This window comes from Leucopleurus acutus (genome assembly GCF_964270905.1).
Source record: "Leucopleurus acutus genome assembly, chromosome: 19".
In the NCBI taxonomy this organism is placed as follows: domain Eukaryota; kingdom Metazoa; phylum Chordata; class Mammalia; order Artiodactyla; family Delphinidae; genus Leucopleurus; species Leucopleurus acutus.
The window spans coordinates 5,303,926-5,330,582 of record NC_139161.1 but is presented as its reverse complement, the minus strand read 5'-3'; the positions used below and the strand labels follow the sequence as shown (position 1 = coordinate 5,330,582).

The 26,657-nt window shown below is 46.4% G+C and overlaps 1 protein-coding gene across 3 annotated transcripts in view; it reads left to right on the top strand.

Moving 5' to 3' along the window:
• SLC39A11 (solute carrier family 39 member 11) overlaps window positions 1-26,657 on the top strand; it is a 342,388-nt gene that overhangs the window by 19,354 nt on the left and 296,377 nt on the right. The gene's annotated exons all lie outside the window — the stretch shown is intronic.

The window sequence follows — 26,657 nt, the reverse complement described above, 5'->3', positions numbered from 1 at the left end:
AAATAGTGACTTAAATAAGAAAGACTCCTCTGATGTAGAAGAAACCCAGAGACCGTGGCTGGGAGCATAGTTCCATGGAGTCACCAGGGATCTAGACTCCTTTTTTGTTCGCTGCTTTGCCCCAGATGGGAGCCTTTCTCTTTCTGGCCCAAGGGAGCTGCTAGAGCTCAGGCCATCACATCTGCCTTCCAGGCAGCAAAACGGCAGGAGGGAGGGAGGTTCCTTGCAGGTCTTGCATGCATGACAGCCCCATTTACAGCTCATTGGCCAGAACTTATTCGTAAGACCGCATCTAGCTGCAAAGAAGGCTAGGATACATGGTCTTTACACTGGGATTCTGTTACTGAAGGAGAGAGAGCAATGGAAACTTGAGCAGGCAGTTAGCACTCTCGGCCATACAGCCTAGTGCAGAGAGAGCTTTGAGCCCTAAGATACCATTGATTTACCTTCTCTGTGTACATTTTCTATATGCTCTTTTAGAAAATGGGCTGTGTTATTTCTTTCTTTAATTTCTTTCGAAATGGAGGAGTAATACACGAACTTGGTAAGAAATTCAAGTAGTACAGGGTGCACAGTAAAAAAATAAGTCCCTCTGTCTCTTTGCACCAGGCAGGGCCTTGGCGGGGTGGGTGTGGGTCACAGATGACAAAAACCTAACTCAATCTGGCATAAGGAAGAAAAGACATGTATTGGTCCATGCAATTAAAATGTCCAGGCATGGGGACTTCCCTGGTGGTGCAGTGGTTAAGAATCCACCTGCCAATGCAGGGGACATGGGTTCAAGCCCTGGTCCGGGAAGATACCACATGCCGTGGAGCAACTAAGCCCATGCACCACAACTACTGAGCCCGCGTGCCACAACTACTGAAGCCCGCGTGCCTAGAGCCTGTGCTTCGCAACAAGAGAAGCCACCGCAATGAGAAGCCCGCGCACCACAATGAAGAGTAGCCCCCGCTCGCCGCAACTAGAGAAAGCCCGTGTGCAGCAATGAAGACCCAACGCAACCCCCCCCCCAAAAAAAAAAAAAAACAATGTCCAGGCATAGAACTGACCTCAGAATCTGCTACATTCTGGATCAAAGGCCATCACTGGGACCTGCTTTTCTCCATCTCCTGGCACTGCTTTTCTCTGTGTGGCTCCATTTTCAATAGTCTGTTCCCATCCTCTCAGGCTCAGCGTCCAGATGAGCGAGGTCTTTCTTTCAACTCTCTTGGAGTTGAGTTTCATGGGCAGCGAGCAACTGACCTCACTTGGGTTATGTGTTCATCCCTGAATGCTAATCCCTGTTCCCATGGGGATGTGGCATGTGCCCTGTGGCCAGGGCTGGGCATGTGCCCTCTCCCCTGCATTAGATAAAAAGCAAAGACTAATCATGACTAATAATGGGGGGGGGGAGCAGAGATGATTTCTCCAAAGCAAAACCGAGGTACTGTCGCCAACGCGGGGGCGATGGGTGTTGAGTAGCCAGCACACAGCAGATGTGCCCCCACGTTCCTCGGCTTGGCTAGAAGCCACCCCAGGACGTCGTGACTTAAGTCAACAACATTCCATTATTCCTTACGATTCTGGGTTGGCTGCACTCAGCTGGGTGGTTCTTCTGGGCTCGCCTGGGGTCACTCGTGAGGCTGCAGGCATCTATCTGGCAGCTCAGCTAGGCTGGAGGGTATAAGAGGGCCTCACCCACGGTCTAGGGCCTTCATGCTACCAGTTAGTTGTCTGGCCCTCTGTCCACACATGGGGTCTGTCCACCTCATGGGTCAGTAGCTTAGTCTAGGCTTCCTTACAGGGCAGTGGAAGAGTTCAAGAACGTGCAGGTGGAAACTGCCAGGCCTCTGGAGGCCTGGACTCTACACACAGTCACTCCTCCACGTTTTATTGGCCAAAGCAAGTTGCCAGGCCCCACCAGATTCAGGGGCTTGGGAAATACTCTCGTTCTTAGCAGGGGGAGCCAGCAAAGCATCACGGCTCTGCTCTGCCATCTCCCCGCTTCCCTTGCAGAGGGGAGGCCTGTTGACAGTCTACCCTTCCAGAACCAGTCTTCCTGTTCTGTTGCCTAGTGCCTTCGTTGTTGCCATTTCCAGTGGTCACTGGACCGCTTCACCGGAACTTTCTTTGTCTTGTCTTTCCACCTGCCTCTTAGCTTCCCTCTGGACTTCCCACCCAGTGAGACAGAGTGCTGGCTTTCTGTGTTTCCATTCGGTTTGTTAAACACCCGAGGAAGAAATTCGAAGAGCCAGTGAAGCGTAATTTCTTTTCTGCAAGCAACAGAGAAGCAAAACCCTCATGAGAGGGATGAGTCATAGGTGCTCTGGCCTCCTGGGAGGAAAGGGCTCCGGCTCAGCTTTTCTCAGTACAAGGGCTACATTGTTCTAGAGGCAAGAATTAGCTCAGTATTGAGTGAGGTGGCCTCCTGCGACTAACAGTAGTATAATCTCCCTGGAATCATTCTGTGGGGAGACGCTTGGCTTCTTGAGAGTGGGTGTGTCCGGGCCGTGGATTTGGAAGAGACGTGGGTCAAACCCTGCTTTTGTGTATCCCATATGCTTCAGCATTTCTTGGTTTCATCGTCCTGCACCTGTACAACCTTGATTTCTCTTTTTATGAGTCCCCAAATTTCCGTTTTTTTTTTTTTTTTTTGCGGTACGCGGGCCTCTCACTGTTGCGGCCCCTCCCGTTGCGGAGCACAGGCTCCGGACGCGCAGGCTCAGCGGCCATGGCTCACGGGCCCAGCCGCTCCGCGGCATGTGGGATCTTTCCAGGCCGGGGCATGAACCCGTGCCCCCCGCAACGGCAGGAGGACTCTCAACCACTGCGCCACCAGGGAAGGCCCCCAAATTTCCTTTTAAATTCAGGAAGCAATCTTCTTCCCTCTTTGCAGGGGAGTCCCCGCCTCATTTGGTGACCGTAAGTTATGGTTGTAAAGAGCCTTTTGCTGAGGGCAGGAGAGATGGAGAGAAAGCCCGTCCCGGTGTGTCTCGGGCGGGTGCGTGGGCAGCACGCTGGGTGGTGCCGAACTGTGGATTTTACTCCTCGCATTGCCCGCCCCCCCCCGCCCCCCCCACGAGGGTGGTGAGAAACGTGGAGCTCAGAGGAGCCACGGTCATGGGCTGAGCGTCCTCGCTTGCCGCCTTTCCCAGGGCCTGGAGAGGTTTGTCGGACTCAGGGTCCAGGGTCGGATGTGGGGTGGAGGTAGGGCCTCCCTCCCCACTCCCTCCTGATGCCTCCCAGCCTGAGGCATTGAACCTCAGCAGTGATGTCTTCCCCGGGGGAGAGGAGCCCCTCTTGAGGCGTCTGAGGCCAGGAAGCAGAGCTCTGAGCCGACGACGCAGTAGTAAAGGGAGTGTTAAGGGAGTGTTTGGGCTAGGACAGGGAGTCCTGAGGCCTGGGGTGCATTTCTAGCTGAGCTGCTTAGGATCCCCGTGATCAGTGGCAAGTCCTGTAACCTCCAGGCAGGCGTGTCACGGCTCCACCGAGACTGAGGTCCTTCCCCTCCTACCTCGAGAACATGGTGGGAGGAAAAATCCAGTCATGACTGTTTAATGCTTCTGTGCTCTCTGGAGCAAAGAGAGAACGAAATCCCAGGGAGACAAACATTTTAATAGCTTGCCCGTGGAAGCTGATCTTTGCTGTCAGGGTGCCCTGGCTTTCAATCCCACATCTGACTTTGGCTCGAGGCCAGGAGCTGATACCCTCCTGGACTTGCAAATAGTGGAGGGAACAGAACCATCAGGCCTGATGGAGATTCAGCTGCTCCAGAATCATGCAACTGACAAGCAAGGGAAGGGAAGGCTTTATCTTACCTGTACACAGATTTTCTTTTCTTTTTCTTTCTTTCTTATTTTTTTTGCTATAGCATTTCATTTCTTTGGAAACCTTTCTGTTTCTGAAGCTGTTTCTGGTCTTCTGTGAAGAAATCAACCACGACAGCCCTGGGGCTAAGTGAGTGAGTTCTCCAGGAGGGTGGAAAGAATCTATATCTGTTAAATGTATAAACCAGGGGAAAACGGATTAGTATCGTATTTAAGGCAGGAGGAAGGGGCACAGAAGTCATTGCCTATGCATAACCTTTAAATAGATTTTACCGATTTGAATGTGCACAACACTTTGTAATTATGCATAAATAAATCCATGGGGAGGGGCGTGTCCATGTGTGCACTTCAGGGGACACTTGCCTCTTATGGGCTCATGAGTCCCAAATACTATTATATGACATTGGTGTTTTGCTTCATAATTTTCAAAGCCCTTTCCCATCCATTACTTCATCTGACCCTCCCAGTAATCCTGTCGCTTGTAGGTTTTATTATTTGCATATAATAGATGAAGAGTGTGCCGTGTTCCATGCTGGACTCCTTTGTCTGACCTGTGCATGGGATGCTTAGGGCAGAAGGGGAAAAAAGGGAGCCTTCAGTGGTCCTCCTGCCCCCTCGCCCCAGCCCAGGGCATGCCAGGGACTGTTTTAGGCACTGGAAATAAAACAGTTAACAGAGCAAACAAAACTTCCTGCCCTCCTGGGACCGTCACTCTAGGAGAGAGAGTCACATGATAAAGAAACTCTACAATGAAACATACAGTATGTCTGACAGAGATACATGTGATGGAGAATAAAGGAAAGGAGGAGGATAGAGAGTGCCCTGGCAGGGGTGGGAGTTATGCATAGTGCAATTTTATTTTATTATTATTTAAAAAATAGATAAATTTATTTATTTATTTTTGGCTGCGTTGGGTCTTAGTTGCTGCGCACGGGCTTTCTCTAGTTGCGGCGAGTGGGGGCTACTCTTCATTGCGGTGCGTGGGCGTCTCATTGTGGTGGCTTCTCTTGTTGCAGAGCTCTAGCCGCATGGGCTTCAGTAGTTGTGGCTCGCAGGCTCTAGAGCACAGGCTCAGCAGTTGTGGCGCATGGGCTTAGTTGCTCCGTGACATGTGGGATCTTCCCGGACCAGGGCTTGAACCCGTGTCCCCTGCATCGGCAGGCGGATTCTTAACCACTGCGCCACCAGGGAAACCCACTGCAATTTTAAAAAGAGCAAATCAGTAAAGAGGCTAAGGAAGTATTCCTGACATATGGGAGGCTCTCATTTTTTTTTTTTGATGTAGCGAACAAACAAATGCTCAGGTGGATGGGTGGATGGGTAATGGATGGATATGGATGGATGGGTAGATGGATGGTTGAATGAATGGATGGATGGATATAGATGGATGGAGATGGATGGATGGATATAGATGGGTAGATACGTGAATGGATGGATGGATAGATGGGTCAATGGATGGATGGATTTGGATGGATGGAGATGGATGGATGGATGGATGCAAGAGGAAGGATAAGTCCTAACCGCCCCGCCCCATAGATTTGTGCTTCCTTTGAGAGCCTTAGTGTGCCTGAATATTTTCGTACCCCCATTTCATGAGTCAATGTGGATCACCCTAAGTGCGAACTTACCTCATGTAGTCTCTGGAGAGGGAGAGCCCCTCCCTGCTAGCGAGAGCCAGCATACAACTAACTGGCTTGGAACAGGAATGCGCCTGGCACTGTGCAAGTTGAGTTGGAAGGAAATTGTTGCCAACTGTTCCAGGGAGAGTTTGCCTATCATTCACTCCACCTTGTCTTTCTCATTATGGACCTGGTTCTGAAAGCCCTGAGGATTTGCCTGCTCTGTCCCCCTGGGAGCCTGGTCCCTTCCAGATCCTTGCCATTGAAAGTTTCCTCAGGGAAATCGACATCTCATTTTCTCCACTATAATCTCTCAGCCCCCTCCAAGATGGGACTTAATACCCCTTGACAAGCATCTGTAGCCCTTTGTACTTACTCTGTATTGCACCTGTCTCTAGATGCTAATTGCTTGTTCATTCTTCTTCCTTCCCAAAGTAGAAGTGCCTAGAAGGCAGAGGCTGTCATTTTCACTGTTGAGACTTGGTCCCTTGTAGACGGTACTTTTGAGATCAGTGTTAAATGAGTGCGGCACGTGCGTTTGAGATTTTCTTTGGGGTTGGCTGCCTACAGGCCCAGCCCAATTTCTCCAGATCCTCTGTGTGCACTGATTTAGGTTCCTGGAATCTCAGAATGAAATCTCCAGATAGGCAGTGAGAAACCCTCCCTGCTGAGTCTGTAAGGAAATCGGTCTTTCTGTTTCTTCCAATGAAGGAAGAAACTAATTGAATGTAAACTCATTACATCTCTGAAGCACTTTGAAAATTTCCCCACGATTTAATTATGATGAAATTCTCAGGATGTAGTCATGCCAGGAAATGTTGCAAACCATCAGCTGTGTGGGTTGAGCTCAGGCGGGAGGCCCCGGGCACCGAGAGGTGAAGCCTTTTTCTTAGCAGACATGTACTCTGGTGTTACAATGAGCCCTGGAGTCACCTGGCTTGGGTTCGGTCCAGATTTCTCAACTTACGAGTTGTGTGAGCTTGGGCTAGTTACTTAGGCTTAGTAAGCCTCCGTTTCCCCATCTGTTAAGTGGAGATCATAGTATTGTCTCCGTCATAGGGTTGCAATGCAGATGAAATGAATAAATGTGTTTGAAGCACTTAGCACAGTGATGGGCACATTGCAAATGTCCATTGCCTGTTGATCATTCTTATGTCATGTCAAGGGAAATGGTGGAGGACACATGAGGAGTTTGGGATTGATATAAATCAGTGAACTTGGGTCTTATGGTTTGGAAGAGTTTTCCTCCACTCTGTGGTCCTCGGTGTTACTAAACGTCCCTCTTATTCATCCCCAGGAGACGCCTCCGAATCCCTCCTCTCAGCAACAGACTCTTCTGTACTTTCTTTGTTCACACATAATTTTAAAAATGGGATCATGCCATACAGAATGCTTAAAAAGTGTTCTTTCACAATAAATCTTGAACTTTTTCTTGTTATTTTGGGGGTTGCATGGTACTCCATTACACAAATTGACCATAATATTTGTTTTCATCTTTATTGAGGGATAATTGAAGCACATTACACTGCACACATAACTGTGGTAGTTTTCACTAATGACTTTTTGGACACAGAAGTGGGGCTCGATTTTTGGAACCATTGTTTATTTTTATCAGAGTAACAGATGCACCCATGTAGAATGAGTAAATGTTAATAAAAGGCTTAGAAAGAAACAAACAGCAGTCCCTCCACTCCCCGCCCCTGCCCACGGCCCCGTCCTCTTTTCCAGAAGTAATCACTTTTGTCTGTTTCTTGAGAAATTTTCTCCCCCATTTTTGTGAGTAAATTTATTCTGCAGTTTCTCGATTTGGAAGCCAGTGTCTTTTAGTTCTGGTAAATGCTATTTGATGTTCCTTTAATAGCTTCCCCCCGCTGGTCCTCTAGTCTCTGTTTATTAGTCTTATTGGTTGGCTATTGGACTTCCTGGACCGAGCTGCTCATTTTCCTCTCCTTTCTCCCGGTTTCTTATAAAACCTTGGCTGTTTTATTCTGCATGGTGGGGAGTTTCATCGACTTTAACGCCATAAAAAGAGCAAATGTTTTTTTTTGTTGTTGTTGTCTTCAGAGTTTCCGTTTCTGAAAACGATTTCTTGTTCTCCTGTTTTTGGTTTGTTTTTTGTTTTTCTCCAGTGTCCTGTGCTTTTTCATGGATATAGTCCCTGCATCCATAACTCAATGATAGTAATGATAGGTTTTTCTCTTAACAGATGTTGTCTCCCTGAATCCCCTGGGTTCCCTCTGAGAGCCTCCATTTTTCCTGTTTGGTTATTTTCTTCAGTCATTGGCTCTTATCATAGGCCACTTTTTTATTTTTTTATTTGCGGTACGCGAGCCTCTCACTGTTGTGGCCTCTCCCGTTGCGGAGCACAGGCTCCGGACGCGCAGGCTCAGCGGCCATGGCTCACGGGCCCAGCCGCTCCGCGGCATGTGGGATCCTCCCGGACCGGGGCACGAACCCGCGTCCCCTGCATCGGCAGGTGGACTCTCAACCACTGCGCCACCAGGGAAGCCCGGGCACTTTTTGTGCTAAGTGTTTTAGATGCTTTATTGCATTTATTCCTTAAAACAGCTCTAGGAGATAAGCACCACCTTGGGGACAGTGTTATGATCAGGGACTCCAGAGCCACACTGGCTGGGATTGCATCTTGGCTCTGCTGCTTACTGTTGTTAGTAACGACTGTGAATGACGTAACCTCTCTGTGCCTCAGTTTCCCCATCTCTGAAGTAGAGATAATAATAGTACCTGACTCTTTTTTTTTTTTTTTTTTTTTGTGGTACGCAGGCCTCTCACTCTTGTGGCCTCTCCCATTGCAGAGCACAGGCTCCGGACACGCAGGCTCAGCGGCCATGGCTCACGGGCCCAGCGCTCTGTGGCATGTGGGATCTTCCCGGACCGGGGCACGAACCCATGTCCCCTGCATCGGCAGGAGGACTCTCAACCACTGCGCCACCAGGGAAGCCCCAGTACCTGACTCTTAATGTTAGGAGGATTTAAGAAAGTTCCTGGCATACACTCAGTCTTTATGTAAATGTTGTTGTTATTGTTATTAATCCCATTTTATTTCTAAGTGCCACTATTATTTCCATTTTCCGTATGAAAAATAGGAGCCCTGGAGAGATTTACCGACGGTCTCCCAGCTGGGAGCTTGACGTGGTAGACCTTGAATTTGAATCAGGTAGTCCGACTCCAGAGTTCTGCCTTCTATCCACTACGCAGTATTGCTTTTCATAGAGAGAGAGAGACAAAAAAAAAAAAAGATGGGAGATCTGCCCCAGAATTGCTGGTGGGGCTAGCCAGGGTTACCAGATAAAATATAGGATGGTCAGCTAAATTGGAATTTCAGATAAATAGTATTTAGTATAAGCCTGTAATTTCTATCACCATAAATGGGTTTTGCATATACTTGTGCTTTAAAGGAATCACACAGGGTAGGGCTGTGTGTGTGTGTGTGTGCATTTATATACAGGCTTCTTTCACTCAAATAAAAAAAATGTTCATTGTGGGACTTCCCTGGTGGTCCACTGGTTAAGACTTCGCGCTTCCAATGCAAGGGGCGCGGGTTCCATCCCCGGTCGGGGAACTAGAATCCCTCATGCTGTGCGGCCAAAAACTTAAAAAAAAAAGAAAATTCATTGTTTATCTGAAATTCAGATGTAACTGGACATCCTGTATTTTTATTTGCTAAATCTGGCAGCCCTAGGTGGGATTTTTTTTTTTTTCATCCTCCACCCAGTCCCTTCTTGAGATTCTGCCCCATTACTCTGGACCTGTTGGCCTCCATCTCCCAGGGTCACAGCCACGGTACTGACGGCAGTCTCCTGCATCCCATTTGACAACCCAGGTTTTCACGTGTGGCGAAAACAAAGTGTGATTTCGTTTGGAACGAGGGGCGGCATCTTTCCTTCTTGACCTTGAAGATCCCGTCCCTAAGCCTCCCTGACGATTTCTTTCGAGCCAGGAGCGAAACCCCAGAGCCGGTGGTTTGGTGGGAGGGGGGGGATCAGTGAAGGGGGATCAGCGAAGCAGCTTAGACCTTGAGTTTTCTCTCCATGGAGCCAGATGGCTCACTCTTCTCTTCTCCTTCACGTGTTCGCGGATCTTGCATCCCAGCCAGATCTGGAGCAGATTGGATCAGCGTGAGTGAGTGGTGGTGTTGGGGTGAGGAGGCTTGACCAGCTGGTGCAGTTGTCCATCAACAGGCCAAAGTCAAGAGGGTGCTGATGGGTGGGTGGCTGGGTGCCACGGAGAGGTTGCTTTGGGCAGCATCACGTTCTCACTCTCTTGGTGACCAGCTGGTGAAGAGATTTGATAAGGACACCACCCACCCCCCATTTTTTTTTTTTTTAGTCTACGTGGAGTTAATGATTTTGGCAGGCTGAGAGATTCTGGGAGTCCTCCCACATCTAGCTTGGCCGAATGTGCCTTGAAAGGACTAATGCATGCTTACACCTCTCTGTTATTCACAGCGGTGGGTCTGTGCAAGGAATGGCGAACACAAGCAAAAGGTCTAAATATTATTTGACTTTGGAGCATCATGGTCTCATTTTAAATGTAACTAAGGTCCTTGCTGGTAGGCGCTCCAGTCTAGGTGGGCATGTTACACATTGTAGTTACTTAGTAAATGTTTGTTGAGTTGAGTTCCACTTGGGAACTTAGATTTGGAGCAAGACTGAGCTCGATGGCTAGCTCTTTTTTTAATTTTTTATTATTATTTTTTAAAATTTTATTGGATTATAGTTGATTTACAATGTTGTGTTAGTTTCGGGTGTACAGCAAAGTGATTCAGTTATACATACACATATATTCATTACTTTTCAGATTCTTTTCTCATATAGGTTAACACAGAATATTGAGTTGAGTTCCCTGTGCTATACAGTAGGTCCTTGTTCGTTATCTATCTTACATATAGCAGCGTGTGTATATTCATCCCAGGTGCCTGATTTATCCCTCCCCCCCATGTTTCCCTTTGGTAACCATAGGTTTGTTTTCAATATCTGTAAGTCTGTTTCTGTTTTGTAAATAAGTTCATTTGTATCATTTTTTAAAATCAGATTCCACATATGAGTGATAGCATACGATATTTGTCTTTCTGTCTCTGACTTACTTCACTTAGTATGATAATCTCTAGTTCCACCCATGTTGCTGCAGATGGCATTATTTCATTCTTTTTTATGGCTGAGTAATATTCCATTGTATATATGTATTGATGGCTAACTCTTTTTCAGCTCTTTTTTCCTCTGCTTTTGGCAGAGGAAGTTAGAATTAGATTGTTGGTTGGTAAATTCCAAGGCCAGATATGTCTTGGGTGGTCATCCTACCTTTAAGGCACTTAACTACAGTGTAGGACCTCACCAGTGGAGACCTGTGGTCTCTGAGAACGGATGCTGGGAGATCCTCTGCGGTATGATTGACAGATTTTTCTAACACTGCTGGCACTTAGGGTTTAAGAATGGCCTGACTCTCAGCTCCGGGCCTGGGCCTTGCAGGTCCTTGGTGATTGTGTGGGATGACCCAAGCCTATCCCCAGAGGAACCACTTGAGGGTGGACCCTGGAACCTGGATGCACAGTGTACTATCTGTGGTGCAAATATGGCTCATTGGAATCTGGGGCAGCCTTCCTAAGAGGTAAAAAAAAATGAATACAATTAACATGTAATAATATGCCCAGATCTTCAAGTGTCAGCCCAAAGGGTTTTGACAATCGTATACATCTGTTTACCCACCACCCAGAATGGGATCCAAAACATTTTTGTCACCTCAGAAAGAACTTCCGTTACCTAAGTCAGTTCCGCCTCTCCTCAGGCAACCACTTTGTAATTTCTATCACCATAAATGGGTTTTGCATATACTTGTGCTTTAAAAGGAATCACACAGGGTAGGGCTGTGTGTGTGTGTGTGTGTGTGTGTGTGTGTGTGTGTGTTTATATACAGGCTTCTTTCACTCCGTGTAATGAGTTTGAGTCTCCTCTGTGTCGTTATGATATCCGTAGTTCTTCTCTTTTTATTGCTAAAAATATTGCTTATAATATTTCATTTTATAAATGGACTCTAGTGGGTTAGTCCGTTCTGCTGTGGATGGCCATTTGGGTTCTTTCCAGGTTTAGGCTCTGAGTAAAGCTACTGTGAACAGTCCTGTGTAAGTCTTTGTGTGGACGTATGTTTTCATTTCTCTTGGAGCAGGTCTCTAGGAGAGGAATTACTGGGTCATAGGGTAGACTTTTTGTTTTTTTTGTTTTTTTTTGTTTTTTTTAAGCTCAAGTGCTCTTTCCTAGTTTGGAGAGCACATGCAAACTGGTAGGCCAGGCCCCTGCGCATCATTGTCACCGGGTAGGTTGTAGCTAGCAAGACTTAGGTCACTCAAGCGAGTCTGCCTCAATTAATAGCTATCATTGAGGCTGAATGTAAATGATTATAATTTTGAGCTTTTAGGCTTCATTTTGTAAAATTATATGAAGCTGGTATGTTATGAGGGCTTTTTGATAAGAGATTAGTTACAGATAGAGCCCCCCTATGAATTGGATTCAGGCTTGAGTCATGACTAAGAATTGCCATGCTGCATCGGAGAGCTGAGTCAATGCGGAACTTATGTGGCCACCCAGCATTGGCTTCTGATGGGTGACTTGATACTGAATGGATGTGGGTGGCCCCATTCTGGAGGGTCGCATGCTGGTTTCCCCTTTCTTCCCCATCCCTCTGCTTCCATTCTGGTCCGGCCTTCACTGTCTCCTGTCTAGATCATGTCAGTAGCCCGGCACCTGGGCTGTTGCTTTCCCATCCAGGAGAGTCTGTTCCAGTAGTTGTAGAGGGGCCCTGGCCAACTTATAGAGACAGAGGGTAGATTAGAGGTTACCAGTAGTTGGAAAACTCCAGGCGATTCTACTGTGGAACCAGAGCAGGAAACAGCCCACTCACTGCCTTGAGGCCAAGCCATTCTTCCAGGCTTCTTATTATACCCAACTATCTCATGGTACCCCTGCCAGGCGGATCACCCTGCAGTGCCCACAGCGTAAGCTTTGGCAAGCTTGCCTCCTGGACTGCTCGCACAGATCTTCCCAACTAGAGGGTCACACCTTTATTTTCCTTTCCAAACCATGTCCAGCTTTCAAGAGCCCTTCACTACATTTTCTTTGGTGTTTTATTTTTTAACAACGTTGTCATCTCCTTTCTTGGAATGACAGCAGGCTCTCTTCATTTGTCACTCTTGATGCCTTTCAGACGTCGTCTGTTGCCTCTCTCATTGTGGGACATAGCCAGTTCCTCAAAGGCAGGACTCAGATCAGCCTTTGTATCCTTTCTTCCTCCCTACCAGCCCCCTAGGGTCTAGCATAATGTTGGTTGTGGAATAGTCACTGATTAGGTACTTGTCGATTGACTTTTAAAAATTAATTTAACATCTGATATGGAGACAGAACTTAGAGGCATTACTGGCTTCCGTACTTTCGGAGTGATTGTTGCCTTGATTTATATGAATTGCAAGTTTGTGCCCGTTCCTTATTTATGCAGTGGCCTTCTTGGGGTAGAGTCCATGCTCATGTGCTTCGGCAAACATTTAATAAGGGCCTAGTCTGTGGCGGGCTCAGAGTTGGGTGCTGTTATTTCTGAACTCTTCCTGTCTTCTGTAGGCTTCCATGTGTACCTTCTTTAGCAGCGTGTACTCATTGAACAGCTGATACTGGTATTCAGTGTGTTGTCCATAATCTTTGTGCAATAATTTCCTGCCCCTTTTTTATTAAGAGGGAAATTTTGTTTTGTAGCTTGGATTTTCTTCCAGTCTTTAAGCTGTAATTACTGTCATAAAAGAAATGCTTAAGTGCACCCATCACGCCAGACTACTCTGATGTAGCCCTTAAGAAACTCTTCACAAATGCATGTATATTTCCAGAGCTGAAATGATCCCACATGAGCACTTAAGCAGGAATGGAAAGGTTTGCCTGCTGTGGGCTAGGTGTTTAGCTGATCGTTTTTGACTATTCTATGCAGGTACCCCTGATACCAGAGGGAAATTAATAGCATTATAAAACAGGGATCCCAGTGGCATTTTGCATGATATTTTGAGACAAAGGATCATAGGAGTTTTGCTAGGTTTGGGGAACTATGGAAGGGGAATGGGGCTTTTACTCTCAGGCAACTTGAGAAAGAGCTTGCAAATGTCTGCTGCTTTTTTTTTTTTTTAACATTAAAACAAGTTTTAAATTTTATTCGTGTATAGTTGATTGCTGATTTGTCTCCTCCTCCAAAAGTCCCATTTGGCCTTTTGGTGTCAAGGCTGCGATTTAGGAGCCTTCAACAAAAACACGCAGTCCAGACGGGTGTCTCATTCTCATGCAGAAACACGTCGGAAAATTCAGTTTTTGTCCATAGGATCTTTTTCCGGCATTGGGTTTTCACTGTGAATTCAGGGTCTTCTATGGTTAAAACATTAAAAGAAATCATATACATTTATTTATAACATTTACTTATATATTTACATATTTTAAAATTGTATTATCAATTTATTAAAGAAAGTTTCTCCCTAGGATATATGCACGTATCGTTCAACAAGTCAGATTGCTTTACAGGCCTTGTCATAAAGAGGTCTGCCGACCTTCCCCACCCCGATTCCTACTTAGGGATAGTGTGAACAGCCATTTTAGCTGTTTCTTCACTTTTTTGCCTCTACATTGCTCAGCTGCATGCTACTCTGACGTTTCTTTTTTTTTTTTTTGGCGGTACGCGGGCCTCTCACTGTTGCAGCCTCTCCCGTTGCGGAGCACAGGCTCCGGACGCGCAGGCTCAGCGGCCATGGCTCACGGGCCCAGCCGCTCCGCAGCATGTGGGATCTTCCCGGACTGGGGCACGAACCCGCATCCCCTGCATCGGCAGGCGGACTCCCAGCCACTGCGCCACCAGGGAGGCCCTACTCTGACGTTTCTTGACTTTTTCAGCTTTAAACATCTCCCGTGATTTCTTGGCGTGGAAGATGAGGATCTGGTTCTCTTATCCCCACCTGCATCCTACACTGCAGGTACATTATATTTTTTAGGTTAGTTCAGTCGTCCGATAGTCACAGCTTAAAAATGGAACATTGTTCAGCCTTAAAACGGAATGAAATTCTGACAGTGTGGATGAATCCCGAAAGCATTATGCTAAGTGAAATAAGCCAGACACAAAGGGCCAAATCCTGTAGGATTCCCCAGATATGAAGTGTCTAGAATAGGCAAATTCATAGAGACCGAGAGTAGGTTAGAGGTTACCAGTGGCTGGAGGGAGGGCAGACGGGCACTTACTGCTTCACGGGGTTACGGGTTACGGAGTTTTTGTTTGGGCTGGAAAGGGTTTGGAACAAGTGCTGACGGTTGCACACCTTTGTGAATGTAATTAACGCCACTGAATTGTCTAGGCTTTAATATGGCAAATTTTCTGTCGTATATATTTGACCACACAGAGAAGTACATTGGTTAGTAATAAACAATAGCTTACATTGTTAAGACTGTAAATGGTATTCACTTATTGCCTTTCTTGTGCAATTTTGGTGTTTTCCAGAGTTAGTGATGGTCTCCTTTTTTCCCTTTGCCTAGTTTTTTGGGCCTGTCATTAATCGGCCACCAGTCTCCCACTGAGAAGTGAAAAATCTCCCCTGTACACATTCAAACCTATAGGGTTTGAATCTGCTCTTTCCCGGAGCTCTCCAGCCCCTCTTTCCGTCTGGGGTCTAGTTCTCCGAGCCTGTTGAACTGTCGCTTTGACATCCTTTTTTTACCACCAACCTGGGGATGCCCTTCATTCCTCTCCCCTGTCATCGACTTTCTTGTTTTACTCCCTCATACCATGGAGCAAACACATCCTTGAGTATCTTCCAGAGAAGGGGCATCAGGGAGGTAAGTCTATAGCTTCCCCAGAAGCAGAGCCTGACGTGGGGACACCTGCGCAAGGAATATAGGGAACATGAGCTCTGGGGGGAGCAGCTCCCAGGGGGTCAGGGTGGATGGGCTGGGGAAGAGGCTGGGCTGAGATCGGAGTACACTGGGCCCTCCCATTCAGCATGTAGACTTTCCCTTTCTCCTCCTGTTCTCAGTGTGGTACCCACCCCTTGGCTGGCGGGGGTCCATGAGTGCCTGGTGCCATGGTTACTTGGCCTCATGGGATACAGGAAGAATCTTGGGGTGCCATGGCTTCTGATGCAGGCTTTCCACCAGTCCTCTTTATTGGCCCATTTCCAGTGGCTCCAGGGCCTTCCATCCCTGCGCTGTTCTGGGGTTCTGTGGGGTGAACCCCCTTGCTTCCACTGGGCTTAGGTGTCAGCCTTCTTGCGGGCGGGGGGGGGGGGCGGTCAGTCAGTCATTACCTGCTCCCTCTTTTAGCTTCCAAAACCCCATGACTGCCGTCTCCTCTCAGCCCTTTTGTCTTTGTGGTTGAATTCTTCCTCATCCCTTTACTCTCACCCTATTTGGGAGCGAGCAGCTTGTGTTCCATCAGCCGTGTTTAACTAGAAGTTCTACAAGTTACATTTTGTGACATTCAGAAATGCACTAGGATTGACACATTAGCACAGCAAATACTGCTAGTTAAACATAGTCGACATTGAACATTATACTTAGAGGGGAACTACTCTCTGATTAGATGTACTGAGTAGGTGATATTCTGAGCATTATTGTTTTTATTTATTTTTTCAGAGGAATGGACCATTTATTACTCTCAGCAAAATCGGCAGATGAAGCAGTTCCCCCCAGTTGCTAAAGGGCCATAGGATGAGAGTCAGTAGTTTACCTGTGCATGCAGGGGTTGCACTACAGGAGACGAAACGCAAAACTGGCAGATCAGTTTTACATGGGACCTGCTAGTACAGCTGCCTGTCCCTTCCTCCAGAGGGAGATCTTATTCATTAAGGAATTCTCTTCCAAGGGAGCGGGTAAGGAGTTTGTAGGTTATTATGCTGGAGTACAAGCAAATGTGTTAGGAGAGAAGTTTTCATCTCCAAATCTTTCTAGGATATATTATCTCTAGCTCACAAAGCATGTTTGCTTATCAAACATGTTCTTAGCTTAGAAGGCCTGGTCTGCATGGTCATGGAGAAATCCCTGGAACATCATCTCCCAATACTACTATGATTTGGGGGTCATTTTGTCTAAATTTTTTTTTTACCTACTTAAAATCAAAATAACTTACATTAATTCGCACTTAAAATATTTTTTTTTCAAAAAAGCAAAACTCTGTGACACGCCCTAAAAATATTTCTTTTTGTTGCTGTTGTTGGATATTGCTTTTATTTTTTAATTTTTTTGAATTTTATTTTATTTATTTATTTTATACAGCAGGTTCTTATTAGTTATCTATTTTATACACATCAGTGTATATATATCAATCCCAATCTCCCAAGTTATCCCACCCCCCACCCCCCTGCCCCTTGGTGTCCATACGTTTATTCTCTACATCTGTGTTTCTATTTCTGCCTTGCAAACCGGTTCATCTGTACCATTTTTCTAGGTTCCACATATATGCGTTAATATATGATATTCGTTTTTCTGACTTACTTTACCCTGTATGACAGTCTGTAGGTCCATCCACGTCTCTACAAATGACCCAATTTCATTCCTTTTTATGGCTGAGTAATATTCCATTGTATATATGTGCCAAATCTTCTTTATCCATTCGTCTGTTGATGGGCATTTAGGTTGCTTCCATGACCTGGCTATTGTAAATAGTGCTGCAATGATCATTGGGGTGCATGTGTCTTTTTGAATTATGGTTTTCTCTGGGTATATGCCCAGGAGTGGGATTGCTGGGTCATATGGTAATTCTATTTTTAGTTTTGTAAGGAACCTCCATACTGTTCTCCATAATGGCTGTATCAATTTACCTTCCCACCAACAGTGCAAGAGGGTTCCCTTTTCTCCACACCCTCTCCAGCATTTGTTGTTTGCAGATTTTCTGATGATGGCCATTCTGACCAGTGTGAGGTGATACTCATTGTAGTTTTGATTTGCATTTCTCTAATAATGAGTGATGTTGAGCAGCTTTTCATGTGCTTCTTGGCCATCTGTATGTCTTCTTTGGAGAAATGTCTATTTAGGTCTTCCGCCTGTTTTTTGATTGGGTTTGTTTCTTTAATATTGAGCTGCATGAGCTGTTTATACATTTTGGAGATTAATCCTTTGTCCATTGATCGTTTGCAAATATTTTCTCGCATTCTGAGGGTTGTCTTTTCGTCTTGTTTATAGTTTCCTTTGCTAGGCAAAAGCTTTGAAGTTTCATTAGGTCCCATTTGTTTATTTTTGTTTTTATTTCCATTACTCTAGGAGGTGGGTCAAAAAGGATCTTGCTGTGATGTTTTTAAAGGATTTGAAACATGTACACAGCTTCAGGATTAAGGGCATGGCCTGGGTTTCAAATCCCAGCTCTGTCACTTCCAGCTGGGTGCCCTTGGGAGAGTGACTCACCTTCTCTAAACCACAGAGAGGAGGCTGTAGGTCTCAAGGAAGTGAAGCATGTAAGGCACGCTGTCCCCTCTGACTACCGGGAATAGCGTGGCCCCAGGTCAAGTGCTTCGCTGACCCCAGAAAGCAAACTCTGGGCTCTCTTGGTTTCAAGTCTTTGCGTGCACGGTTCACGCTTCTCAGCTGGAATGATCCCCCTCAATCTTCTCTTAGGCCTCAGTAACTTTTTATTTTAATAAATTTATTTATTTATTTATTTCTGGCTGCATTGGGTCTTCGTTGCTGTGCGCGGGCTTTCTCTAGTTGCGATGAGCGGGGGCTACTCTTCCTTGTGGTGCGCGGACTTCTCATTGCAGTGACTTCTCTTGTTGCGGAGCATGGGCTCTAGGTGCGTGGGCTTCAGTAGTTGTGGCACGTGGGCTTCAGTAGTTGTGGCACATGGGCTCAGTAGTTGTGGCTCGCGGGCTCTAGAGCACAGGCTCAGTAGTTGTGGCGCACGGGCTTAGTTGCTCCACGGCATGTGGGATCTTCCCGGACCAGGGCTCGAACCTGTGTCCCCTGCATTGCCAGGCAGCTTCTTAACCACTGCGCCACCAGGGAAGTCCCTCAGTATCTATTACTATTGATTTTTAATAAACTCTTTGATTTTGCAAGTATTTTAGATTTTCAGAAAAGTTGCACAAATAGTACGGGGAGTTTTCGTATACCCTTTATCCAGTTTCCCCTAATGTGAGCATTTTACGTGACTACAGTACATTTTGTCAAAGCTAAGAAATTAACATTGGTACATTACTACTACCTGATCCCAAGACTTTACTTGGATTTCACCAGTCTTCCCACTAATGCTCTTCTTCTACTCCCAGGATCCAATCCAGGGTACATATTGCGTTAGAGTGTTCTTATTTTAAGGTGCTGTCTGCAAGAGGGGAAGGTTTGCCTTCAGTTCAGAGCCCTAGGCTCACATTATAATAAACTTTGGCTTTGTTTTGAAACCCCAGCTTTAGCTGAGCGGCTAGGAGGGAATCATAGTTTTAGCTACATAATTACTTGTTTCCCTACCCCTAAGGCAGTTAGGGGCTATTAATGGGTTTAGGTTTGTAAGATCTGATGTATCTCGCAGAGGGCTGTGTTTAACAAGATCGTTACCGCTGTTTACTGGTCGCCAAATATTTCCTTAGTGCTGGGTTTTCTTGGACTAGCTCCTATCACAATGGTGGAGAATGTCCATGGGATTGATGACATTTGGTTATTGCTAAGGCTGATTCATCCCGGCCTGTGGTTCCGGGATGCTTTGCCTGATGATAAGGAAGACAGCAGCTTAAACCTTGTCTTTATTCTGCAGCTCTTAGGATTTCTTAGAAGTCTCTGGGTCAGTGTAGGGCCAGAGGATGGCACTAAGTTGATCCGGGGTGGTGTAGTCAGCTTTGGATGTCATGAGCTTGCTTTGCGGCTCTGGGGAAGCCACTGAATCCCCTTGGGTCTCGGTTTTTCCATCTGTTAAATGAAGCCTTTGGTCTAGGTAGAGCCTCCTAAAATCCCTTTCAACTCTGTAAGAGTGTGATTATGTCAGTAGACTATTCAGTGGAGTGTCCGCGAAGCTCTGGAAGTTCTATCAACTTCTTTCCATGCCTGAGAAAAACTCCATTATTTTAAACAATCACTCATCCCGTGTTTGTCAGAGGAGTGGAGGCATTTGAGTATGAGCCTATACAGTACTTGATTTGGAAGGTGAAATCACTTTAAAATTAGGTAATAGACTAAAAAGTGAGTGTTGAATCACTTCCTGATTATGCCTTCTTCCAATTTCTCCGCCCCCATCGCTCCCTTTCCTTAGCAAGGATAACAGAGCACTCATCTGGGCCACAAAGAGTGAACAGCTGCTCCGTTCAGGACCACTCAGATGGGTGGGACCAGCATGCAGAGCTGCTCGTAGCACAGCCCTGATCCTAGAAGAGGGGGAGAGGGGGAGGCGGGGAGGAGGGTGCGAGCCTGCTGGGTGAAGGCATGCTCGGGGGGAGGGAAGAGTCCAGCACAGCACGGCTTCAACACGTACTTCCTGCCAGGAATTGGATTGCTGCGGTATACGCGTTGCCCCATATAATTCTTAAAACAACCTTGTTAAATGGTTTGTTGCCCCCATGTTTAGTTTTCTTGAAACTGAGCTGCAGAGAGCTTAGGTTATTTGTCTAGGGCTCCCCAACTAGTAAGTGGCAGAGCCAGGATCCAAACTCGGACCTGATTCTAAATCCTGCACGTTCCCATCCATGATATACGTGGACTCAGGCGAAGGGTGTAGGATGCTTGGAAGAAAGGGCATGAGAGATGGGTCTTGATGTTTTGGCATTTTCACAGGTGGGAGTGCCTGGGCCAAGGCAGGGGGGGCTGGAGGGTTCGGCACACAGCCGGGGATGGGGGCAGTGGTACAAGATAGGGTTCTTTTTTTTTTTTGCGTTATGCGGGCCTCTCACTGTTGTGGCCTCTCCCGTTGCGGTGCTCTGGACGCGCAGGCTCAGCGGCCATGGCTCACGGGCCCAGCCGCTCCGCAGCATGTGGGATCTTCCCGGACCGGGGCACGAACCCACGTCCCCTGCATCGGCAGGTGGACCCTCAACCACTGCGCCACCAGGGAAGCCCCCAAGATAGGGTTCTAACGGGTGGGTAGGCCAAGCTCAACTTTTAAAAATTACGTTAAAATTCACATAGCATTAGCCATTTTACAGTATGAGATCCAGCGACAGTTAGTACATTCACAGTGTTGTGCGACCATCACTTCTACCCAGTTCCAATATATATATATATATATATATATATATATATATATATATATATATATATATATATATAGGCTACACCGCGTGGCATGTGGGATCTTAGTTCCCCGACCAGGTATCAGACCCATGCCCCTGCGGAGGGAGCGCGGAGTTTAACCCACGGGCCACCAGGGAAGCCCCACTTCCAAATATTTTCCTTCCCCCCACAGGAGACCTTGGCTCCATTAGGAACTGCTCCCACCAGCCCCTGTCAATCACTAATCTGTTTTCTGTCTGTGGACATTTCATAGCAATAGAATCCTATGTGACCTTTTGTGTCTGGCTTTTTCCACTTAGCATGTTTCCAAGGTTCATCCGTGTTGTAGCATGTCTCAGTCCTTCACATCTTCATGGCTGAAAAATATTCCATCACATGGAATATTCTGTCTCTCCATTCATCTGTTGATGGACATCTGGGCTGTTTCCATCTTGTGGCAATTAGGAACAGGTCCAAGATCAATTCTTTTGATTAACTCAAGCCGTTCATTCATTCGCTTGCCCATCCGTAGAGATGGACATTGAAGGCATGACAGTGGCTGAGATGCCATGGGAAGCACATGAAAAAGAAGAGAGCCGAGGTGGGGTTCAGCCTTGGGCCTGGGGAGAATTGAGGAGCACACACGGCTTCTCAAACACCAGCTGGCCTGAGACCGTCTCTGTCCAACCTTCAGATTTCTGAGTCCTGCGGTAGACCAACCAAAGCAGCCAGTGACCGAAGTTAGACATTCAGTCCATGTTTTGTTTATTTCCTCCTTAGCTCTTTTTTTTTTTTTTTTTTTTATTGCGGTACGCAGACCTCTCACTATTGTGGCCTCTCCCATTGCAGAGCACAGGCTCTGGACGTGCAGGCTCAGCGGCCATGGCTCACGGGCCCAGCCACTCCGTGGCACGTGGGATCTTCCTGGACTGGGGCACGAACCCGTGTCCCCTGCATCGGCAGGCGGACTCCCAACCACTGCGCCACCAGGGAAGCCCCAATTTTTTTTTTTTCTCAGCTCTTTTTTTCAGGAGCTGTTATTGAAATGCTCACTCCCTTCAGCATCTTTGATTACTGAGCAAAAAATTGGGCTGCTTTGGTCTTAGCGACATTTAGCTGGAGGATGGGCCCCAACACAAGCTTTCCCATGGCTCATTTGATTGATTGGGTGTTACATTTTCTTTTGGGGAATAAAGAAGCAAAAAGGACTTTGGGGTGCAGCGAGGCCCCTGTCACGTGCGCGGGAACCTGATTATGCGTTCCTTTTGTAGACAGAGGCAGGAAGGGGGAGGGACGATGGCCAGTGTCTCACGTTTACGTCTCATATCTTTAGGTCTGGTGCTGCTGCTGCTGAGTCCAAGCTCGTACTGCTCACGGCACGACAGGCCAGTACGTCGAGAGATGAGGTGCTGGGGCAAGGAACAGTGTCTTTATTCAGAAAGCCGTCAGACTGAGAAAATGGTGGACTCATGTCCCCAAGAACCATCTTACCCTAGTTAGAATTGAGGCTTCTTTTATACTAAAAGGGGAGGGGGTGTGATTGGTTGTGGCCAACTTCTTGGTGTCAGAATCCTTTGTTCTTGCAGCTGTCCGCAGTAGGTCAGGTCATGATGTCCCTACAAGCCTCCCTTAAGACAGATGTTATTCTCTGTTCTGCAACTTTTTATCTCTATATGAATGGAAAAGTGTTAGAGTCCTGAGAATGGACTATCCTGTATATTTCAAGCTATGGGCAACATTCTTCACTTGTAGCAAATGCAATAGAATATATTTTTCTTTTTCTTTTTTTTAGATCCCGTATATATGTGTTAGCATATGGTATTTGTTTTTCCTTTTCTGACTTCACTCCGTATGACAAGACTCTAGGTCCATCCACCTCACTACGAATAACTCAATTTCATTTGCTTTTATGGCTGAGTAATATTCCACTGTATATATGTGCCACATCTTTATCCATTCAGCAGGAATAAAGCAATAGACATAGAAAATGGACTTGAGGACATGGGGTGGGAGGGCGAAGCAGGGGCGAAATGAGAGTAGCATCGACATACATACACTACCAATGTAAAGTAGTTGGCTGGTGGGAAGCAGCTGCATAGCACAGGGAGATCGGCTCGGTGCTTTGTGACCACCTAGAGGGGTGGGATAGGGACGGTGGGAGGGAGACGCAAGAGGGAGGGGATATGGGGACATGTGTGTGCATATCGCTGATTCGCTTTGTTGTGCAACAGAAACTAACACAGTATTGTGAAGCAATTATACTCCAATGAAAATCTATTAAAAAAAAAAGCAATAGAATACAAAGGTTAAAGAAAAGGAAACAGATCCAATCTAGAGTCAGATTTGTTCTTCCCTGTCACACTGCCAGCCCAGTTTGCCTTTATAAGCAGGGCTGCAGCTGCAGGAGGACTTTTGGTATCTACCGTCTGGAGTCATAAAGACTGGTTGGCAGTGACTTGTGTTTTGAGTTCATTCCGTGAAGTCTTGGGCCCAGTGATTACCACCTCCTCTTTGCTAGACTATCCCCTCCAGGCCCTGCTTCTTAGGGGTAATTGAAGGTTAATCAGATATACTACTTCCTGCTTCTGTATCAGCTAGTTAATATGTCACTACATCCAGATTTTTAAAAAATGCCCAACATGTAAAGGAGCTTCGTTAGTGTTGACAGTTTCAGGGAAGTCACCTATGTTGGGGGATTATTAAAAAAAAAAAAAAAAGGTTTATCATACAATCCAGCAGTCACACTCCTTGGTATTTACCCAGATGAACTGAAGAGTTATGTCCACACAAAAATCTGCACACGATATTTATAGCAGTTTTATTCATAATTGCCAAAACTTGGAGGCAGCCAAGATGTCCTATGGTAGGTGAATAGATAAATAAGCCGTGGTCCGTCCAGACTACTATTCAGACCTAAAAAGAACTGTAAAGCCACAAAAAGACTTGGAAGGATCTTAAATGTATATGACTAAGTGAAAGAAGCCAGTCTGAAAAGGCTGCAATACTGTATAATTTCAACTATAAGGCATTTTGGAAAAGGCAAAACTATGGAGACAGTAAAAAGATTAGTGGTTGCCAGGGGTTGCAGGGGAGCAGAAAGAGAAGAAAAGGTTGGAACACAGAGGATTTTTAGGGCAGTGAAACTACTAGTTGTGATACCAGAATAGTAGATACATGTCATTATGTATTTGTACAAACTCATAGAATGTACAACACTAAGAGTGATCTCTAATGTAAACTGTGGGCTTTGGATGATAATGAGGTGTCAGTGTAAGTTCATTGATTGTAACAAATGTACCACTGGTGTAGGATGTCAGTAGTGGAGAGGTTGTGCATATGTGGTACAGGGAGCATATGGGTATTCTCTGTATTTCCTGCTCAATTTTGCTGTGAACCTAAAACTGCTCTAAAAAAAAAAAAAAGTAACGTATGCCTTTATGTGCTGTGTTGCTGCTGTAACAAAGTACCACAGGTGTAGTGGCTTAAAACGACTCAAATGTATCATCTGATGGTACTGGAGATTAGAAGTCCAAACTGGTTTTAACTGGGATAAAGTCAAGCTGGCAACAGGGCTGTGTCCCTGCTGGAGGCTCTTGGGAAGACTCTGTTTCTTTGCCGCCTTCGGCTTCTAGAGCTCACCACCCTTCTTTGGTTCATAACCTTTCCTCCATCTTCAAGCCAGCGGCAAAGCATCTTCTAGCTTCTCCTTTCTGACTACGACCTCTGCTTTTATCATCACATCTTCTCTCTGATGCTGACCCATCTCCCTTTCTCACAAGATTCCTTGTGATGACACTGGCCCCCACCCAGATCCAGGATCATCTCATCTCAAAATCCTTAGCCACAGCTGCAGGGTCCCTCTTGCCATGTAAGGTGACGTATCCACAGGTTTTAGGGATTACGATGTGGTCCTCTTTGGGGAAAAAGTCATTATTTTGTCTGCCACATATGCCCTTTATTTAATTAATTTATTAATTTTAATAAATTGATTTTATTTATTTATTTTTGGCTGCGTTGGGTCTTCATTGCTGCGTGAGGGCTTTCTCTGGTTGCGGCGAGTGGCGGCTGCTCTTCGTTGCGGTGCGTGGGTTTCTAATTGTGGTGGCTTCTCTTGTGGTGGAGCACGGGCTCTAGAGCACAAGCTCAGTAGTTGTGGCGCACGGGCTTAGTTGTTTCGCTGCATGTGGGATCTTCCCGGACCAGGGCCCGAACCCGTGTCCCCTGCATTGGCAGGCGATTCTCAACCACTGTGCCACCAGGGAAGTCCCCACATATGCCCTTTAAATAAACTTTTCGGGGGGCCCTATTGTCATTTCAGACAGGCAGCCCAATCTCTTTTCTCTCTCTCTCTCTTTTTCTTTTTTGGCCGTGCCATGCGGCTTGCGGGATCTTAGTTCCGTGACCAGGGATCGAACCTGCGCCCTCGGCAGTCAAAGCGTGGAGTCGTAACCACTGGACTGCCAGGGAAGTGCCCAGGCAACCCAGTCTCATTTCAAGATTGATCCTTGGTCATGTTCCAGTTTATGTGGGAGACAGGGAGCCTGGTGAGGAAAAGAAATGAAAGAAATCCAGTTGGGTTCTGGATTTGACTGGAAGGATAAAGGATCATTGATTCTCAAGGAGGGGACCCACCTGAATCGTCTGGGATGCCTTTCCATTTCAAGCATCCCAGATTCTGGCAAACCCTCCCCTGAGAGGCACATCCCTTCTGCCTCACCTTGCATCTTGAGAATATTGTATATTGCTCACGTGCAGGGGACAGAAAAAAGATTGGTACCCAGTGATGCATAAGGATGGAAAGGAGCTTTGACAGAAGAGGTTGGACTTGGTGTTGAGAAGGCGATGGGGATCCAAGGCTGGGGAAGTACCCCAAGTGACATTGACAAGGATGGGATGTGGGGAGGGACTGGAAGATGAGGTGAGTGGCCTTACTGGTGATATGGTCTAAATGGGAGGCCCTGAAACGTGCAGGGGTAGAGGTTGCTGGACATGCCTGCGCCTCTGTGCTGGTCATCCTTGGTGGGAGCTTACCGTGAATGGCAATTATGGACTGTTGTGGAATTCTAAAGCAAGTGAGACAAAGTCCAGTAAAGGGATGGGTCGGCCCCTGGCATAGAGAAGGCTCCCACAGGCTTCCTTTGGTGGTCCCATGGAACTGAACTGATGAGCCGTTTTCATTGTTTCTGGGAGTCTCTGAGGCAGGTGCAATTTTCTACGGGCGGCGCTAGGACTTTTGCTGGGAGAGTCCAGTGCCAAACCGGTGACTGTGTGTAGATGATGCGTCAAAGAAGAGAAATCATTTCTTTTTGCACAGCTTTGTTTTTTAGCGTTGCATTCGCAATACCTGGTTGCATCACTCTGAATGTTATTTTGGAGACGGATGATGCAGGTTTATTTTAAAGGCAAGGCGTAGTTAATTTTAGAAACCCATTCAGCATTTTATACGTTAGTGCTGACTGTCATACGGTTACAATGGGTAGTGGGTGTGCTCTAGCCAAGACGTCATAGTGTCTGTAAGAGTAAACAACTGTGGATGAGTGTTTAATTCACTAAATGTCGGAGAACCTTTGATCAAATTGACCTCCCCGAGATTTGAGTCCAGCTTCAGTTCTCCCTTTGCCCCTTTGTTTTTCCCCCTCATTGAGGTGATGATGGTCCCACTTTGCTCAGTTCCCTGGATCTGCCACTTCCTGGCTCTGTGACCTTGAGCAAATGATCTTATTACTTTGAGATTCAATTTCTTTATCTACAACTTCTTCCTCCCAAAGCTGTTGGGATGGATAAAATAAGATATCAGATGTGAAGCTTTGGTCCCTGGAAATAGTAGGTGATCAGTAAATATAAGTTCCCTTTCCTTTTTAGAGATGAGAAAATTGATGAGACAGAGTTGACGTAGTCTCGCTGGTTGTCTTCAGATATTTCAAGGGCTGTCACATATCACAGGGGACAGACACCTTCCTTTAGTGCTCTGGAGAGCAGATGTGGTGCGAAGAGGTAAAAACCGAAGGGAGACAGATTTCAGCTCTACT